We start from the raw sequence: 19691 nt of genomic DNA on the forward strand, positions 1-19691 counted from the left end.
TCCAACCCACAGGTGAATTTTTTCTACCTTCAGCAGATGGGACTAGAATTCTCTGTCCTAAAACCATACAACTCAGATTTTTCAGGCTCGCAATTCCCATTTGTGTCTCATTTCTTCTGCTGCCTCTCCAAGGCAGAAGCTTCTGGGAGCAGATGTTTTCCAGCATGTACCCTGCCTTCTACAGGTCTTTCGTTATTAGAGTTATCTAAAACTGATATCCTGGGAAGCGGATGTGGCTCAATTGATAGTGTCCACCTACCATATGGGAGGTCCAAGGGTTCGATACCCAGGGCCTCCTGGCTCCTGTGGTGAGCTGGCCCATGCACAGTGCTGCTGTGTGCAAGGAGTGCCAGCCCATGCAAGGATGCCCCCATACAAGGGTGCCCCCTGTACAAGGAGAGGCCCCTGAGCAAGGAGAGCCGCCCCACATGAAACCACAGCCCGCCCAGGAGTGGTGCCACACACATGGTTAGCTGATGCAGCAAGAAAAGACACAGATTCCCAGTGCTGCCCGATGAGAATGCAAGCAGACACAGAAAGAAGAGCACACAGTGAATGGACACAGAGAGCAGACAGTGGGGGGGGGGGGGGGAGGGGGGGAATTAATAAATAAATAAATCTTTAAAAAAATAAAATAAAACTGATATCCTTAGTGATCTTTAATGTTTCTAGTTTACTTCTTGTATTCTTTTTTTTCAAAAAAGATTTATTTATGTATTTATTTTTATTGCCCCCCCCCATGGCTCCCTAATCTGTCTCTCATTGCCTGCTTGCTGTGTCTGCTTGTCTTCTCTAAGAGGCACTGAGAACTGAACCTGGGACCTCCTACGTGGGAGACAAGTGCCCAACTGCCTGAGTCACATCTGCTCCCCACTGGCTGCATCGTCTGCTGGCCGCATCATCTGCTGGTTGTGTAGTCTGCTGGTTGCGGCATCTACTTGTCTTCTTTAAGAGGCACCAGGAACCGAACCCAGGACCTCCCATGTGGGAGGCAGGCACTCATCTGCTCATCTGAGCCACATCTGCTCCCACTTCCTGTATTCTTATGAAATAATTCCATGGCTTTCCTGCTGCAGTCAGGGTCAGACACATGGTGGATTTGAGGGATTTTGAAAATACACCCTTTCCCTTTCAGTTATTCTCATCCACTGACAGTATTCTATCATTAGAAGTTCATTCTTTTGAGTTCAGGCATTGTGTATTTGAGATGCAAATACTCTCTGGAAAGATTTAAACTTTAAAATATTAAGGGAAGCAGCTGTGGCTCAAGCAACTGAGCTCCCATTTACCATATGGAGGACCCAGGTTCAATCCCTGGGATCTTCTGGTAACAAAAGGAAAAAAAAAAAAAAGCATCCCAGACCTGTGCAGAGAGCTGCAGGCCCCCATGCAGCAAAGTGAGGCACCATAAAAAAAAAAATGTATGGGAAGCGTACTTGGCTCAGTGGTTAGGGCGTCCGTCTACCACATGGGAGGTCTGGGGTTCAAACCCGGGCCTCCTTGACTGTGTGGAGCTGCCCCACGCGCAGTGCTGATGCACACAAGGAGTGCCCTGCCATGCAGGGGTGTCCCCCGTGTAGGGGAGTCCCACCCGCAAGAAGTGCATCCCGTAAGGAGAGCCGCCCAGCACAAAAGGAAGTTCCGCCTGCCCAGGAATGGCGCCGCACACACAGAGAGCTGACACACCAAGATGAAGCAATAAAAAGAAACACAGATTCCCGTGCCACTGACAACAACAGAAGCAGACAAAGAACATGCAGCAAAATAGACGCAGAGAACAGAGAACTGGGGCGGGGCGGGGTGGGGTGGGGCGGGAGGGTGGAAAGGGGAGAGAAATAAATAAATAAATAAAATCTTAAAAAAATATTAAAGCCACGCAGTGTATAAAGATTTGCTGATTTAACTCTGAATGCCAAGCTATGTGGTGAATAGGATACCAGCAGATATGCCTTAACAGGCACAGAGGAGAGAGAAACATCTAGAGAAGCACTGTCCAATATGGCAGCCATCAGCCACATATGGCCATTGGGCACTTGAAAAGTGACTGATCTGAATCAAGATATGCTGTCTGTGTAAAATGACAACTAGGTTTTAAATACTTAGGGTGAAAAGTATCTACTTAATTGTAAGTTGAAATGTTATCATTTATTTCCCCCTTGAGTTGGCTCCCTCATCTGTCTGCTCGTTGTCTGTTTGTTGTCTCTGCTCATTGTGTCCACTCATTGTCTGCTTGTCTTCTTTAGGAGGCACTGGAAACCAAAACTGGGACCTCCCGTGTGGGAGATGGGTGCCCAACCACTTGAGCCACATATGCTCCCTGCTCGTGTGCCTGCTCATTGTGTCTGCTCATTCACCATCTTGTTGCATCTACTCATCTTCTTTAGGAGGCACCGGGAACCAAACCCTGGACCTCCCATGTGGGAGGTGGGCGCCCAACTGCTTGAGCCACATCCTCTCCCTTGAAATAACAACATTTTGCATATATAGGGTTAAACAAAACATGTAATTAAAATTAATTTACCTATTTCCTTTTACTTTCTTAATGTGGCTCTCATCACATTTCTTTTGGACAGTGCTGATCTGGAGCTTGGAGCGCTACCTAGAGAAGACAGATCTAGAATGGGTTTAAAAAGACGATAACAACAAAAACAGATACCTGGTCAGAAAGCCACGGTAGATGGGTAGCACGAGCTTGAGGAGTTAAGGAAGATCATGTATGTGTGTGTAAGAGACCATATATGAGGGGGAGGAAGGAAAGGAGATGACTGCTCAAGAGAAAGAGCATTTTACCTAGGGGGTAATTTCATCTCAGAATGACTTCTTTTGTAGTGGGCTTTGCATGTGTACCTTTGGGAGAAGAATCGTACTAGACTGCCGAGTATTGGCTAGAGTTAAATTGGTGATCCGTTGAGAGTCTTTACCACCGTCAAGCGCTTTGGAAGTACTCTGATTTCCTAACAACCCACTTCTGTTCCAATCCATTTGTGTGAACGATGCAGATAATCACACTCTCTCAATTAGATCTTTGCTTTCATTATACTCCAAACACAGGACTCACCACCGAGTTTCCCCTCCTGTTTCCAAGGTATGGAAGATGAGGTATTTAATCAAGGAGGAGGACCCAGAGGAGCATTTCCTGGAGGGAATTAATCCTTCAGCTGCAGGTCTTGTTATGATTTACTCGCTGTCTAGTTAAAAGACCCAGATTCAAAAGGGGGCTGCTGAAACCTTTGCCCCCTGGAACAAAGGCAAGAGATTAGCCCTGTGTTATCAATCAGCATTGTCAGCCACGGAATAAAAAAGGTTAACTTTAAAGGCTTCACCTGTTGAAGCCTTAGTTAGAATCCCCAAACAGGAAGCAAAGGTCACTCTTGCTTAAGGTTTTGTGTCCATAAGGCCTCAGATGGGTAGGCCTGAATTACCTTTAAAACGTGGCCTCAAAGGACCGGAGATGAAGCCTGGATTAGTGTCTTAATCTTAATAGCACGAGGCCCTCGGTTAGAGTCTGGGGTACTCGAGGGAATAGGTGGTATTGTCTTGAGCTGTCCCCGGCATGTAGCACTATTTAGAGGTGGGCTGGGGAGATGGGCTGCGCTTTGTGCCTCTGGATACGGAGCCTTTGACAGGCTTTGGAGGGCGTTCTCTCAAAGCTTTGCCAGCTGACTTAGCGTCAACCTTTGGACAATGGGATTTGCCAAGAACCAAATTAAGAATGAGAGGAAAAGACATGAAATCTCGGGCTCAGGCTGGGGTGGCACCCTGCTCGGTCGCACCCTGAAAGGCCACCAAATCAGAAGGAGACTGCCCTTTTTCTGGCATTACAATCCAGTTGCGAGAACGGTTTCAGCATGCTGTTGTAGAATTTTCGTGCCAACAAAAGTCTTGCTTTGGAGCATTTCAGAGCTGCCTCAGTGTCCGTTTTTGATGCTTTGTGCTCCAAGAAAGAAGCAGGGCTGGCAGAAGGGTAAGCACAAATACATCGGAGACTCCAGTTTTGGGTCCAGATCTCTGCTCTGTGTCTTAACAGCCATGTGGCCTTGGGCAAATCACCCCGCCTGCCTGAGTCTCAAACGCCTTCTCTGCAAAATGGGGCTTGCCATACCCCAAGGTTGTTTTGAAGACTCATGCCAGTTACATGACATAAATGACGCGAGACTGCCCTGTAAACTGTGAAAGACCAAACAATTGTGCACCGTTGTTACCGGTATGAAAAAATAAATAGAGTGGCTGCTGTTGCTGGCATTATCATCCTTTGGTATAATCGATCTGAAAAAGACCCATAGATGATGAGTCGGCCTGGTGATTGCAAATATACTACGTAAGAACTGCCCTCTCTTCTTCTCTCCTGTTGGTTCCTCCCCCTTCCTAAATTTGCCCTCCCCGGTTCTGCCCAGAGGCAGATGCACCGTAAAGCTAATGAGGCTTCAATCTCTACACCTGCATTTCTAGGAACCCCTTTAAGAAGCTACCCTAGCAGCTCAGACTGCTTTCTTTTTTCCAATCTAACTTTCCCTCCATCTGTCTCATTTTCCTTCATGTTGGGTGGTGTTCCCATCAGGCTGCAGGCATTTTTTTTTTTTTTTAAATAGGAGCTTTTTGGGTGGGACTGGCCCTTTTTATTTATTTATTTTAGGAGGTACCGGGGATTGAAACTGGGACCTCACACAGGGGAAGCAGGTGCTCAACCACTGAGCTACATCCACTCCCCAAGACACTGGGTTTTTTTTTTTCCCATTTTTTTTAATTGACTTTGTAATAATATTACATTAAAAATATATATATATGAGGTCCCATTGAACCCTACCACCCCCACCTCACCTCTCCCCCCCCCCAGCAACACTCCTTCCCATCATCATGACAAATCCATTGCATTTGGCAAGTACATCTTTGGGCACCTCTGCACCTCATGGTCAATGGTCCACATCATGGCCCATACTCTCCCCCATTCCATCCAGTGGGCCCTGTGAGGATTTACAATGTCCAGTGATTGCCCCTGAAGCACCATCCAGGGCAGCTCCATAAGACACTGGGTTTTGATTGGTGTATCGTTCTGAGATTGCCTCACTTTTGTGTATAGTTATATTATTGCTAGCTGACCTGCGTAATAGGAATTACTTCCAGGAATATACTTCACTCCTAAAAATTTGGAAAACCAATGCTAAATTATGAACCTGCAAGAAGCTATTTTAAAAGGTTAGTAATAAGAAATACATTTCTATAAAACACATTAGCAGGAAAACTGTTACCTTTCTATTTTCTTATTAAAAGTGATGTATCAAAATTGTGGCCAGGTGAAGAGGCAAGCAAAGAGATGCAGCCAAGAAAATGTGGGAAAAGTGCTATTTAGAGGCGTGTAAGGCAGTTAGTTAAAAATACTGTTATTTTGGATTTTGTGATGTTTGTGGTATGTGTCAGCTTAAAAAAATATGTAATTTGTTGTGATTTCTTTTCTTGTTTTAAGTATTCAAAAAAACCTAGCCTCTTTCCAATTATAAAAATTTCAAGTTTCACAAAACTTACTTCTGTATTCATTTATGTATTGCTTTAAAGGACTTTACCTATTCTCTTGGTTTGAACAATGACTTCTTTTTTTGTGTTCAAAATATTTCTCTGCAGAGTAAAATTTTCATTGGTGATTTGTCCTTTATTTTGATCCTGCCAACTTGACTGGGTCATTTTAACCTTGTGAATTATCTAATAGTGACATCTATTTATGATTGCTGATACTTTAAACAGAAATATTGCAAAACTAAGATTGTTGCCCCATTTCCTTTCGCTCCAGAATTTTGGAGGCCTCTTCATAAAAATTAACTTTGAGAAATGTTTTCTGAATTTTCTTCTTTAACAAAGTGCCTTGGGGCGGTAGATGGAGGTAACTTCATATAATCCTTAAGGAAAGCAGAAGTTAGGATGACTATTCAAATAGTTGCTCTGAAAAGAAAGCCAGATTAAAAAAATAATCATGACAGTAGAAGTAAGGCTAATGGGAAAGAACGTTTCTGAAATTTTTAAAGAATCTCTATGTAGATGCAGGTTTTGAGAAAAGGGAAAGCATTTACAATTGAGGGAGATAAATTAAAGAGGGAAATTCTCAAAATCTGAGAGGCCACAGGGCAGCAGCTGCTGCTGTCTCCACTCAGCAGCGCTGTTTCTGTTGTGTCTGGAAGGAACGACCCAGCATTGGTGGTTGGTTGACAGTCCTGTGTATTATTGAGAGCAGAGGGTCCCAGCCTTTAGCTTTTGAGCGATTGGCTTCTCATCAAGCCACTGGACACGGCTTCCCAAGCCCTCTGTGGCCTCCCAGCTAGACCAGATTATCACCAGCAGCTAGGACTGCTGTTCCCAGCAGGTTTTGAGTAATCAAGGAACTTTTCACCTCCAGAAGCAGGACTGGCGATTTCGCTCACATTTTAATCTCCATGCATTACTATTGGGCTGCTCTCTGCCAGTGGGCTTTGACACAACGGATGATTCCCCTAAAAAGAAGCTGTGTCTTAGATGTGTGTTCCTTTGGACCCTGATTGAGAGCCCTGACTTTCGAGTCACGCAGACCTGATCTGTCTGCTTCTAGCGCTTTCTCGCTGGGGGTCTTTGAACAAGTCGACAAACTCTCGGAATCCCTGTTTTTTCCTCTGTAAAACGAGACTACTAATAGCACCTCTCTCATATAACAAAGTGCAAGTACTTAGCACAGAGCCTGGGACGTGGCAAATGCTAAAAAATATCGTGGAGCCATGCTACGACCGCGGCTGCTACAGCTCTAATTACTATCAGGATGCTTGGATGTGCATTTTAACTTTTTTCCCTGATGGTGAAGAATTTGTATCTATCCATGTGTATTATTTCCTGCCGTCCAGTTTGCTCCTGGGGATATGCGACAGCTCATCAGGGACAGAATTGGAGGCAGCAGCTACAAAATACAGTGAAGTCAGGCATCTCACATGGAGGTGATGAAATCGTGACCTTGACTTTATTAAGTGTGGATTAATCATGGGGTCATTTTTTTTTTTAACGTGAGCTTTTTTTGGGGGGGAGTTGGGTACATCTTGAAAATGATAGCAAAATGCACCGTGCTGTCACTAGCCTCAGAGAATACTCGAGGCCTGCGGGGGATTTGCTAGGGTCTTAGACTGTCCCAGCCTAACCAGAGAAGGTGGAATATTTGTACACAAACACATTCCTGATTTCCTTACTCAACCATTTTAGCAAACTGTGCAATATAAATATTCATGTATGTTTAGACTTTTTTTTTCCCCCAGGGGAGATAGTTTACGTATTAAGCTTCCTTATTTGAGGAATCTATTGAATTGTGCATTGTTAGATATTTACTTAGATCAAATAAAGCTGTTAAGAGTTCCGCAAAACGTACAACTTGGGCATCATTTTGTCACTATGGGAATTTAAGCTGAGAACTGTGAACTGGTGAATATGTGTCACGGATAGATGTTGGGATGTGTTAATATGTGAGAACATTTGACCAATCAGAACTCAGAAATATCCTTGTCAACTTGCTGGCTCTAGGAATGCAGAGTTCTTTTTTTCGCCACCTGCTATCAGGACTTACTAACTGCTGAAGTATTGTATTAATTAATATGGTTCTTTGTAAGGAACATGCACCAAATTGAAAAGTGAATAACCTATAGTCACATCATAAAATAATAAGATCTTATCAATTCAAGAAAGCCTGAGAGAGCTTGGGACAAATATTATGTTAAAAAAAGCTTTAAGTGGAAAATTTTGAAACTCTGTAACCACACACAAAAAGTATTAACTAATTATGCAGCTGACCTCATCATAAATTAAAAATTTGTATTGTTTATTTGAGTCACTTGGCATGGAGATTACTAGGTCAAAGATCTAGGTCTTTTCCTTGAATCTTCACCTATTTTAGGTAATGTTAGCCACTTCTCTAGAGCTGTATTTCTGCTACATGAAATAAATAATTTGTGTCTGTCAGATATAGCACAAAGATTGAGCTGTCACTTTGTTCTGGAAATGGTGACAGATAGATGGGCAATGACAACATTTACTGGAATTTCTGTCATTGATTAGTAAACCCAAAGTGACAAGTGGTAAGTGGCCAATTCAACCTTTTTATTCACTATAGAACTTTTATTTTTATCAGGAAAGGAATGAAGGTCCTTCTCTTGATTTCTTTGCTGTGAAAACAAAGTAAGTAGGCTTGAAATGGCTTAAGCTTTTTGGAAGAAAGTTGTATTGCAAATCCCTCAACAATTACCCTAAGGGTGGAATTCTTAGAACTTGTTTTTCTTTTACTATAACTGCTAAATTGATAAGCTTATTTTCTTGGTAACTAATCAATTTGTAAGATTCAGAGCTGGTCTTAAAAGGACAAGAACCTGTTTATCTTCTGATACCAACAACAGCTTTGTGTAAACACCTAAGCCATTTTGACTCCCTTTGGAATGAAAGAAATTTGGCATTGTTATTATTTTATTTAAAACAAGAGAGGAGGTCAGGTTTCTTTAGAAAAATGGCCATCCTTCTATATTTTGCTTTGGACACTCCTTTCATTTCCTTCTGCCCTCCCAGAAAGCTGCCACTGCCCAGTTTGATAGCATGTTGTCATTTTGGTGTTCTGAGAACCAGCACCCCAAAGCAAATGTAAACCACCTGTTACCACAACGCAGGAACTTTTTTTTTGGTCTTTATTTATTTTTCCAATGTTACAACAACAAAAAAATATGAGGTCCCCATATACCCCCACCCCCTTCACCCCACTCCTTGATCAAGTCTGGTGCTCTGAGGCCTTCGTAAGTTATTGCGAGGATTCCTGTTTGCTGTACATTTTGGAATGTTTGCGTCCCCATCTAGCATATCCATTATATAAAATTGATCGGCCTATTAACGAGGGTTATAGAGTCTTCTGGTCAGACATTTTAAAAGAATAAATAGACTCTCCTCCATCTTAGATGGATTCGATAGAGACTCATTGCCTGAAACAGGGGTACTGGATCAAATCATCTGTTATTAGTCCATGGTCCTTACTGTGCAATGGCGACGGTGAATTAGCTTCAATGACATCATGAGGTCAATTTGCAGCAGGCAGAGGAAGAACTTGCATACATACGGAGAACTGAGGTGTTCTTTCTGAGCTCAAGTTCTTTTTCACAAGTCACCATGGTTGTCCTCCTTGTTTAGTTTCCCTTTCATACCAAAAGATTGTCTGAATTTCCTTTGAACAATGACGCCTCTGCCCCTTCATTTTCCCGATTGCCTGCGGCTCCCTTGGACGCTTACTGTACCGCAGGCATCTGCAGCCCTTGTTTTGCCATTGAGCTGCCCTCTGAGTAATACCACGTGAATGCACATTCTTTGAGAAATTTCCATCTTTCGGCTTGCCTTTATTTTTTATTTTTATTTTTTGTCTAAATGTAGCCTAACTGACAAGAAGTGAAGGGTGTAAATATTAATTATACATTGAAATCCTGAAACTGTTTTTATTTGAAGCTTGTTAGCTTGTTAATTATCATAATTACCGTACAAGGAGAAAGGGGAAGAAAGAAGGGACAACCAGGCTCAGTAATTTGTCTCATTCTTTCTATCCCATTGCCATTTTAATTTGAGGAAATTAATTCTGTGAAATCAGGGCGTGCGGGCTCCCAGGGCTCCGGGTGAGATTTTGCTAATGGCCCACAGGCTATAGGCCGTTGGCTTTTTCTCCCCATGTCAGCTGGGTATCCAGGTTGGAGCCAGATGCAGTCAGCAGTGGCTCTAGCCCACATTTCGCTGTTCCTATGAACAGATGAGAATGGGGAGGGGAGGAAGGAAAAAAAGAAAGGTCGAAGGGAGTGAGGAAGAGAAAGAGAAAGCTAAGGATGCGGAACTCTTACCGGAATTATTTCCCCCCTTTTTTGGGCAAACTTCCACTTCCATTTTGTATTGACACAAAGAAAGTGTTTCTCACCACCTGCAAATACTAGCTCCTATTAGCTCCTAAATATTAGCTCCAAATATTAACGAGGAGGTAGTGATGACTGAGCAAGCTTAGGACATGGCCTGCCTGTCACTGGCCAGTGGGATACTGGCGAAAGCAAAGTATACCCTCGCCAGTCTTGATGCTTAAAACATCTTCGAGATCCTCCATGTTCTCTCTCTCTTCTTCTCTTGTTTGCCAGCCATAGGCAGGGATCCAGGAGAGGACTTCATAGCCAAGGGGCATCATTACATGGAAGGAGACTGAGTCCCTGAATGACAACGTGGAGCAAAATACCTTGACCCCAACTCACATTAGATTGTGACATAAGCAATAAACTTTGATTGTGATAAAGCACTGAAATTTTACGGTTATTTGTTATGACAGTAAGCCTGTCTCGATTTACAGAACAGAAGAAAATTCAATTTTATGTAACCATCACCTTAATATAAAATAAATTTCATTGGCTCTACCCTGAAAATAGAAAGAAGATGACACATTTTTAGATCCAAACCGAGAAGACATACCCTGGGAGAATATCTTTGGCTTAGTGACTGTTCCCATAGGAAAGGTGTTTATCAGTAAAATCAGAGATTATCAGTGATTTCTCTCAAATTAGAGGGTCAATGCCTGGGTTAGCTGGTTCTGATTTTTTAGCAGTAGGATGTCTTCTTTAATATAGAATCTAACAGGCTGTGCTATTTCTTTGATTAGAAAATAGTGCCATAAAATTCAGAATTGGTAAAAGCCTGCACTGGCCCCCAAGAAGAAACCGAGACTATCAAATATTTCTAATCAATGCATGAGAAAAGTAGAATTTTATTTTTCTGGATCTGGTCTGAACTAGAACAGGTCATCTTTGAGAGGTGGCAGCTTGTCACAGGGCAGCTCAATGCGTCACCCTGCATGTGGAACAAATCCTCCCACTTTGTGACTTAAAAATTTAAGAAAGGAGAGCGGATGTGGCTCAAGCCATGGGGCTCCCATCTACCACAGAGGAGGTCCCGGGTTTGATACCCAGGGCCTCCTGGTGAAGGCAAGCCAGCCCATATGGCGAGCTGCCCCGTGCGGAGTGCTGGCCTGCACAGAGCAATGCCCTAAGCAGGAGTGCTGGGCCATGCCGAGAGCTGGCGCAGCAAGGTGACGCAACAAAAAGAGACACAGGGGAGAGATAATAAGAGACGCAGCAGACCAGGGAGTTGAGGTGGCACAAGATAATTGATCACCTCTCTCCCCCTCTGGAAGGTCCCAGGAGCAGTTCCCGGAGCCACCTAATGAGAAGACAAGCAGACACAGAAGAACACACAGCGAACGGACACAGAGAGCAGACCACGGGGGCGGGGTGGGGGAGAAAATAAATAAATTAATTTTTTAAAAAAATTTAAGAAAGACTTGTCCCGAGCTGAAGAATTTTCTGGGGACACAAAGCCATCTGTTGTGAAACAGGGAAAACAGTCAATGAACGTGTGAGAGAGAGAGAGAGAGCCAAAGGGGCCTGAGGAGGGAGGAGGAGGCAGACAGACAGGAGGACAAGGAGGATGAAGGGGCGAGGGCAGGGACATGTGTTCCCAGTGTAAATTACAGAGGACAAGTGTAACCCGAGCATGGTCTACTCTCTTGCCCTGACAGCTGTGGTAGGGAAGAAAGGAGAGGACGGAACCCCCGGCTTCTTTCCCGTGTACCCCAAATGTGCATCCAAAGTACCGCTCCCCAGTAGGTGTGCAGAGAGAAGGGTCCAGGGGGAGGCTCTGGACTGGTCTCAAGGAGGTGACATCTGAGGAGGGAGCCCACCTTTCCAGAGAAGCCGGCCCATTCGAACCCGTCATGTCTGACAATGAACCAGGATGTAATTAGATAGAATCAGCCCGACAGTGATGCTCACCTGTTGGCACCCCACGCACGGGCGGCTTGTCACCCACCCGCACCGGATCAAAGGCGACAGTGGCGCGACGGGCCATTAGCGCTGCTCTCCGGGGTGGGGCTGGGGTTACTGGCCCATTGTGGCCCTGACAAGCGATACAGTGGGCCGAGGTGGAAAAATCTCTAATTCATGAAGTTCTCCAAATCCAGCCTCACTGCCCCCTGGGCTCAGCTTTCCACGTGTTTGAATGAGGCGGTGAAGAAATGTGTCAACACAATACTCATACCCTAGAAAAGAAGGGTGGGGGGAGGGGGGAGCAGAGAGCAGCCCAGGGAGGGGGGCAGATTACTGAGTTCAGAGAAACGAAGTACACCCATCTTAAACTCTGCCCAAGTGCTTTCCCACGTAGGCAAACACGCATGGCCGGGGCGGTGGGTAGGGGGCACGGGGTCAGGTAGAGAAGGGCACGAGCCCCTGCCCTCGATGCCCAGGAATGGTAAAACGTTCAGACTCATCTGGGTTCTACATTACAATTTCAGCTTCTTTCCTGATAGTAAGTTTTAGTAGAAAGGAGGCTAGAAAGAGAGAATGAGAAGAGTTGCTGCGTTAGATGGGGTAGAACTTTGGGCATTGAGAATAGAAAGGGGCTGCTGGCAGCCCAAATAGTCACTGTAGTATCAGCTTCCTCCACTGGCTTCCCTCAAGAGGCTGCTTTTATAGTGCTTCTCGCTGATACTCAAGAGCTGTGGATCTTTGCTTACTTGAATATCCATCTCCTCCTCTCCTCCCCCCTCTCCTGTCCCTTCCCCTTTCCCTAATTCTTCATCTTTTCCTTCTCCTTCTCCCTCTCCTCTTCCTCCTCCCCCTCCTTCCTCCCTCTCTGTCTCTTTCTCTCTTTGTCTTTCTGTCTCCCTCATTTGCTTTCCTCCCTTCCCTCCCCTCCCCACCCCTTCCCAACTCGACCTGATCCTCTGCAGCCCAGTGAAGATTTTCAATCCCGGCTGTACGTTAGAATCTTCTGTAAAGCTTTTTAAAACACCTATATCCAGACCCCATTCCGAAGACTCTGATTTAATTGTTCTGATCTGAGGTAAGGCCCTGACATCAGTGTTTTTTGTTTTGTCTTAGTTTCGTGTGTGTTTTAAGGAAACTTCCCGAAGTAATTCTAATGTAAAATCAGTGTTACGCATCTCTGATGTTGTCAACAAGTTTGAGGGGCCACTTGGGCTTTAGTTCTTGGGACATTAGGTAAGTTTGCTATCGGATATACTTCGGCGTCTCACAATTTTTAGCCTTGAGTTCTGAAGGAGAAGAATTTAGAAAGAGTTCCTTACTTAGCCAGTGCTACCAAGAACTCTTGCTACCCAAAGTACTTAGATTCAAAGAGGGAAACACTGATTTGGGGAGAAAAATATACAACTCCCTTGCAGTCCTTGTCTTTTGGGTGACTTCTGTGAGTGCTGCCAGCTAACTGAGAATGGCACATGCCCAACCACTGAGCTACACCCCCTCCACTTGATTTGCTTTTGCTTCTCACTTGTTTCACATTTGCATGCAGGAGAGACCGAAAGACAGAGATACTAAGCACAACCCTACTGAACAGCCACATGGACATCCATGACTTTCTTCTCTGAAGAACATTTCCTTAGATACTTCACCCTTACAAAAAAAGAAATCATAAGAAATGAAATGTGCCTTTCCCATATTGTTTTAGTTTGCTAAGAGCTGCTGAAAGCTATATACCAGAAATGGTTGACTTTTACAATGGGGTTTTATTGACTTGCATACTTACAGTCCCAAGGCTGAGAAAAGTGTCCACATCAAGGCATCATCAGGTGATGCTCTTGTCCCCAAAACTAGCTGCCAGCAATCCTGGACTCCTGTGTCACATGGGAAGGAACATAAATTTGCCCTTCTCTTCTAGGTTGCATTGCTTTCAGCTTCTGGCTTCCATGGCTTTCTCTGGCCTCTCTCTGATTGACATTCTCTCATAAAGGACCCCAGTAAAAGGATTAAGACCCACCCTGGGTCAATGCCTTGCTGAAGCAATCTAATCAAAGGCCCTGAACTGAAGTAATCTAATCAAAAGTTCCCACCTACAATAGGGTCACACCCACAGGAATGGATTAGCCCTAAGGACATGATTTTCTGGGGTCCATCCAGCATCAAACTGCTACACACATACTCCTCTTATTGTAGTATCATTATTCTCAATCAAACCCAAAATCCCTGTCTCAGACATCAGGCAACCGTAAGTGAATGAAATGTGAAAGGGCAGAAGATATTTATGAGCAGTGGGGGCTATGACACACTGGGTAGTCCTCTCGTGCCTAAAAGGAGCAACAGCTACGTGGCCACTCAGAGGGTGGCCTGGTGTTGTCAGTGTCAATATTTTCAAAAGGATCTGGAAATCTTAATTTCAATGTGAAATCTCCTGATTCCTTTTTTTAAAAGAAATGCTGCAAGCTAAATAAGGTCAGGGGCCAGAAGTTTGCAACCTTAACCTTAGCCCTTTCCCTCATTTTCATTAATTCAACACTTAATTATTTAGTATTCACTATATACCAGCCACCGTCCTTGGCACTTGGAATAAAGATGCAAACAAGCTAGCAAAAGGTTCTGCTCTAATGGACCTTACAAATAAAACAATTTCACATCAGAAATTCAACAGATCAATTAAGGAATGGGAGAATGGCTAGTTTTTAGGGAAGATGTCCCTGAGGAGTTGAAATGTGGATGATAGGTAATAGCCAAGTTCAGAGGCCCTGAGGTGGGAATGAGCTCACCGCTTTGAAGAGCAGAGTGAGTGTGGAGATGGTGGCTGGTGCTGCATCAGCTAGATCACATCAGCCATTGACTTGGTCTTCCAGGGCTGCCATGACAAAGTACCACTCAATGGATAGCTTAACACGGCAGAAATTTATTATCTCACTATTCTGGAGGCTGGAAGTCCAAAATCAAGGTGTTGGCAGGGTCATGTTTACTCTGATATCTCCAGGGAAGATTCTGCTCCCTGCCTTTCTGCTGGCTTCTGGTGTTTATCAGCAGCCTTTGGTTTCAATCTCCGTCTAGCTTGCCACATGACCATCTTCTCTCTGTGTTTGTCCAAATTTCCTCTTCTTAAAAGCACACCAGTCATTTGGGTTAAGGACCTACCTTACTCCAGTATGATCTTACTTTAACTTGCCAAATTTCATCTGTGATGACCTTATTTCCAAATAAAGTCACATTCTGGGGTAGTAGGGTTTGGGATTTCAACACATCTTTTGGGAAGACACAGTTCAAGCCATAACACGTAGTGATCTTTTTGGGTTTTATCCGTGTGCAAAGGGAAGGCAATGAAAGGCTGTAAACTGAGGAATAACAAGATCAAATTGTTTTAAAGCTCTTACTCTAACTGTGGAAAACAGACTACAGGGAATCAAGAGTAGAAGAAAAATGACAAGAGGCCATCAAGGTAGTTCAGGCAAGAAGTGCTGGTGATTTGGGCTAGGGTGATGGAAGTACAGGTAGAGGAAAGGATGAGATTGGAGTATATTCTGGAGGTAACGTTGACAGAGTGCTGGTGGAAATCCAGGTGGGGGATAAATGGAGGAATCAAAGGTAAAGCTTAGTTTTTTTGACCTGAGAAATTGCATGGATGCTGAAGCCATTTACTGAGATGGTAAAAACTGGGGAAGTAGCAAGTTTAGAGGAAAAATTTAAGAGCGCTTGACTATGTTACTCTGAGCTACCTGTTTGACAGTCAAGTGGAAATATAGAGTAGAAAGCTTAGGGAAGAGGTCAGGGTAATGGATATAAGTTAAAACGTCAGCTTATGGACAGCCTTTAGAGTCCTTAGACTGGATGAAATCATTTAGAGAGACAGTCTGCCTGGAGAATAGAAGAGAGATAGACTCAAGTCTTGGAGAATCCCAACATTTAAAAGCTGGGTCTGGAAGGAAAAGCCAGCAGAAGAAACTGGGAAGACATGGCCAATGAGTTGAGAGGAAAACAAGGAGTAAGATTATGGGAGCCTAGAGAAGAAAGTGTTGGAAGAGATGACTGTGGGAATGTTGCTGAGAGATTATGATAGTTGACCTTTGGGTTTAACCAGATGAACATCTTTGGTGACCTTGATTTCCGAAAAGTAATAGTTTATTAATTGGCAGGGCCAGAGGTAAACACTGAGCGGAACCAGTGTCTGAAAAGATCATGTGACTGTCTCCCATATGTAACTCAAATGAAAGAATAATTCTTTATGTAATTACACAAACTTTAAACTATGAAGAAATTAAAAAAATCCCCTTAGATTCTGAGTTTATCAAAACTGAACTTTTCTTCATCTTTTTTGTTGTTTTTGAAATGCCTGCAATTTATGTTTGGTTTGATAAAGCTGCCAGAATGTAACATACCAGAAGTGGTTTGGCTATTACAATGGGGATTTATTAACATACAAGCTTGCAGTTCTAACACCATGAAAATGTCCAGATCAAGGCATCGTCAGGCAATGCTTCCCCCCCTGAAGCTGCTGATGGTTCTGGACTCCTCTGTCACATGGCAAGGCACATGGTGGTACTTGCTGGTCTCTAGCTTCTTTTCCGAGTCTCTTTGCTTTTATCTTCTGGGTTCCAAGTCTTTTTCTTTGTCTTCCTCTGCATTTCATTCTCATGTAAAGGTCTCCAGTAAAAGGATTAAGACCCACCCTAGGCCATGCCTTAACTGAAGTATCCAAAAGGCCTTCCTTACAATATGTTTAGACCCACAGGAATGGATTAACTTTAAAAACGTAATTTTCTGGGATCCATAAAGCCTCAGACTATCACAGCCTGCTCTGCTAGAAATATCAGCACACATTTAGTATACATATTGGGTGTTTTATTATTATTATTTTTTTAAAGATTTATTTATTTATTTAATTCCCTCCCCTCCCCCGGTTGTCTGTTCTCTGTGTCTATTTGCTGCGTCTTGTTTCTTTGTCCGCTTCTGTTGTCGTCAGCGGCACGGGAAGTGTGGGCGGCACCATTCCTCGGCAGGCTGCTCCCTCCTTCTCGCTGGGCGGCTCTCCCTTTGGGTGCACTCCTTGCATGTGGGGCTCCCCTACGCTGGGGACACCCCTGTGTAGCACGGCACTCCTTGTGCGCATCAGCACTGCGCATGGGCCAGCTCCACACGGGTCAAGGAGGCCCGGGGCTTGAATGGCGGACCTCCCATGTGGTAGACGGATGCCCTAACCACTGGGCCAAAGTCCGTTTCCCTAAAGTACTATTTTGTCTCCACTACCGTGACTGCTCCCTTCTTGAATTGTCCTGACTTTACTGATAAATTGTTTAAAACAAATTTAATCAGACCACTTCTGTACAGTGTCTGAGAGAGCTTCACATGGTCTATAGAATTAAGTGTAAAATTCTTAGTAGAGTTAAAGACCCTCTCCATCTAGCTGGGTTGTAAGTACCCAGATTTATCTTCTACCACTCCCTCCAAGAGAGCTACTTACCATTGCCTGAATATGCTTAGCAACCTCCAAATTTTTGTTCTCATGGCTTATTCCATCTAGAATATTCTTTTCCTCTCAAGCTATGGAGCTCCTCACTTCTATGCAGGCCAAAAAACTGTGATTATAGAATTTGTTTGCATGTGTGTATACATGTGTGTGAAATACTGTTCTGCTTTGTGTTGTGTTTTAGAAACACATGTTTATTAACCATACACCTTTTTGTTGCTGAAACCTTAACTAACCCTCAAATATATTGCCCTATAGAACTTAGCATTGTTTGGTCTCCAATTTTTTTGGTTGTTTACTCCAACAATATAACATTTTGACCGTGCACTGGTATTATATGTATATTTATGTATAAATGATGTACATTTATTTATTGATAAATGATATACACAAACAAGTACATAAATGATATACATCAATATGTATATTTATTTATAAATGATATGCATAAGCAGGTGATATACATAAAGAAACACATAGACTTTTAGAAAGGATCTGGTACCAAATAAACTAGAGATTAGTTTAAAGCTCTGATCGCAGACCTAAATATTAAAGCGTGCTCCAGCCTGTCCTTCTGTGGTGGTCGGCTTTGTGGTGCTGGACCTGAGGCTTGGAAAACCACGTTTCTGCTTTGCTAGGTGCTCCGTGTTAGGCCCTGCCAGTAGGGGGTACATAAGGGAGATTGCGAGGTCGGACGGAAGAGGGGAATGCTTCCAGGTTCTGTGCGGATTATTCCAGCGATGCTTTGGACCCTGACACAGCACTTCCTACAGCAGCAGCTAAGCCCAACCTGCAGTTTTCCCAACCCTTACGGAACTAGCGCCATTGCATTCCACCTGCTCTACAAGACACTGACATCAGGGAATCTTCTCTTTACGCGTGCCCTAGGTCCCTTCCTCTCTACTTGTAAGTTTGAACCATTCCAACCTCTTCCCTTTGTTTCTTCAACCCTAGGGGTGGTGGTTGCTCCCTTTCCAGTACCTTATGGTACCTAATTAGTGACCTTGTGTTGGCTGTGCTTTGCAGTACCTGCTCAAACAACTGGCGTGATTTCTGTCTCCCAACTAGATACTGACTGATGCACAATGTAAAGACTTGCTCGTATTCTAAAGCCATGGTTGTGCTAGGTGGTTTTCAAAAATGATGGCTTTTTTTAAAATCTCCCCAATGGGGGGAAAATACTATCTGTAGTCACAGAACAAAAAAGAAACTCCTCCTCCAAACCTTCCCCTCCCCACCCTGTTCTTACACTCCTGATTCTATTCTGCTGGAGCATGGAATTCCACATTGTTGGGAGCCCAACGTGGCTAAAGGCTGAATGGTTTTGCTCAAGCTTTTCAAGGTCAATGAAAAGAAATAAGTCATGGAACCAAACCTCTCCCACTGTGCCTAGTTGTGAAAGCTTTCCCAGTCCGGGGATGGACTCCTACGCCCCTGCCAGTTGTTGCTGAAATGCACACGGAAGCTGAGGAGATAGGATGGGGGCGGTGATTTTCCTGCAATCGTATCTCCAAATTACAACAGGTGAGGTTATTGCCAGGTAGGAGAATTTCCTTTAGTAAGCCTAGTGTACTGCTCTACAGCAGGGACTGTTTCAAAGCAGGATTTTCTGCTTTACAAAAGGACGTAGATATAAAGGCAGTGGCCACTGGAAGTTCTGAGAGGAGAGAAAGGGAAGAATCGGTGTAACAGGGCAGTTTGGGGACACTGTAATTGCCTTGCATGTCATTGCATTGATGGACACGGGCCATTATACATTTTTTAAAAACCTATAAAATTGTGTGGTGAAAGTGTAAACCTTAAGGTAAACTATAGACCATGGTTAGTAGTTATGCTTCAATATGTGTTCATCAGTTGTAACAGATGCACCACACTAATGAAGGATGTTGTTAATGGGGGAAAGTGGGGGAGGGGGGGAGTGGGGCATATGGGAATTCCATATATATATATATATATATATATATATATATATGTTTTAAAGATTTTTATTTATTTATTTTATTTCTCTACCCCCTGCCCAGTTGTCTGTTCTCTGTGTCCTTTTGCTGAGTTTTCTTCTGTGATGGCTTCTATCCTTATCAGGGGCACTGGGAATCTGTGTTTCTTTTTGCTGCGTCATCTTGTTGTGTCAGCTCTCCGTGTGTGTGGCGCCATTCTTGGGCAGGCTGCACTTTCTTTCGCGCTGGGCAGCTCTCCCTACTGGGCGCACTCCTTGTGTGTGGGGCTCCCCTACGTGGGGGACACCCCTGTGTGGCAGGGCACTCCTTGCGCGCATCAGCACTGTGCGTGGGCCAACTCCACACGGGTCAAGGAGGCCCGGGGTTTGAAGCTTGGACCTCCCATGTGGTAGGCGGATGCCCTAACCACTGGGCCAAGTCTGCCTCCCTCCCTATATTTTTGATGTAAGATTT

This window comes from Dasypus novemcinctus, chromosome 28 (genome assembly GCF_030445035.2).
Source record: "Dasypus novemcinctus isolate mDasNov1 chromosome 28, mDasNov1.1.hap2, whole genome shotgun sequence".
NCBI lineage: Eukaryota > Metazoa > Chordata > Mammalia > Cingulata > Dasypodidae > Dasypus > Dasypus novemcinctus.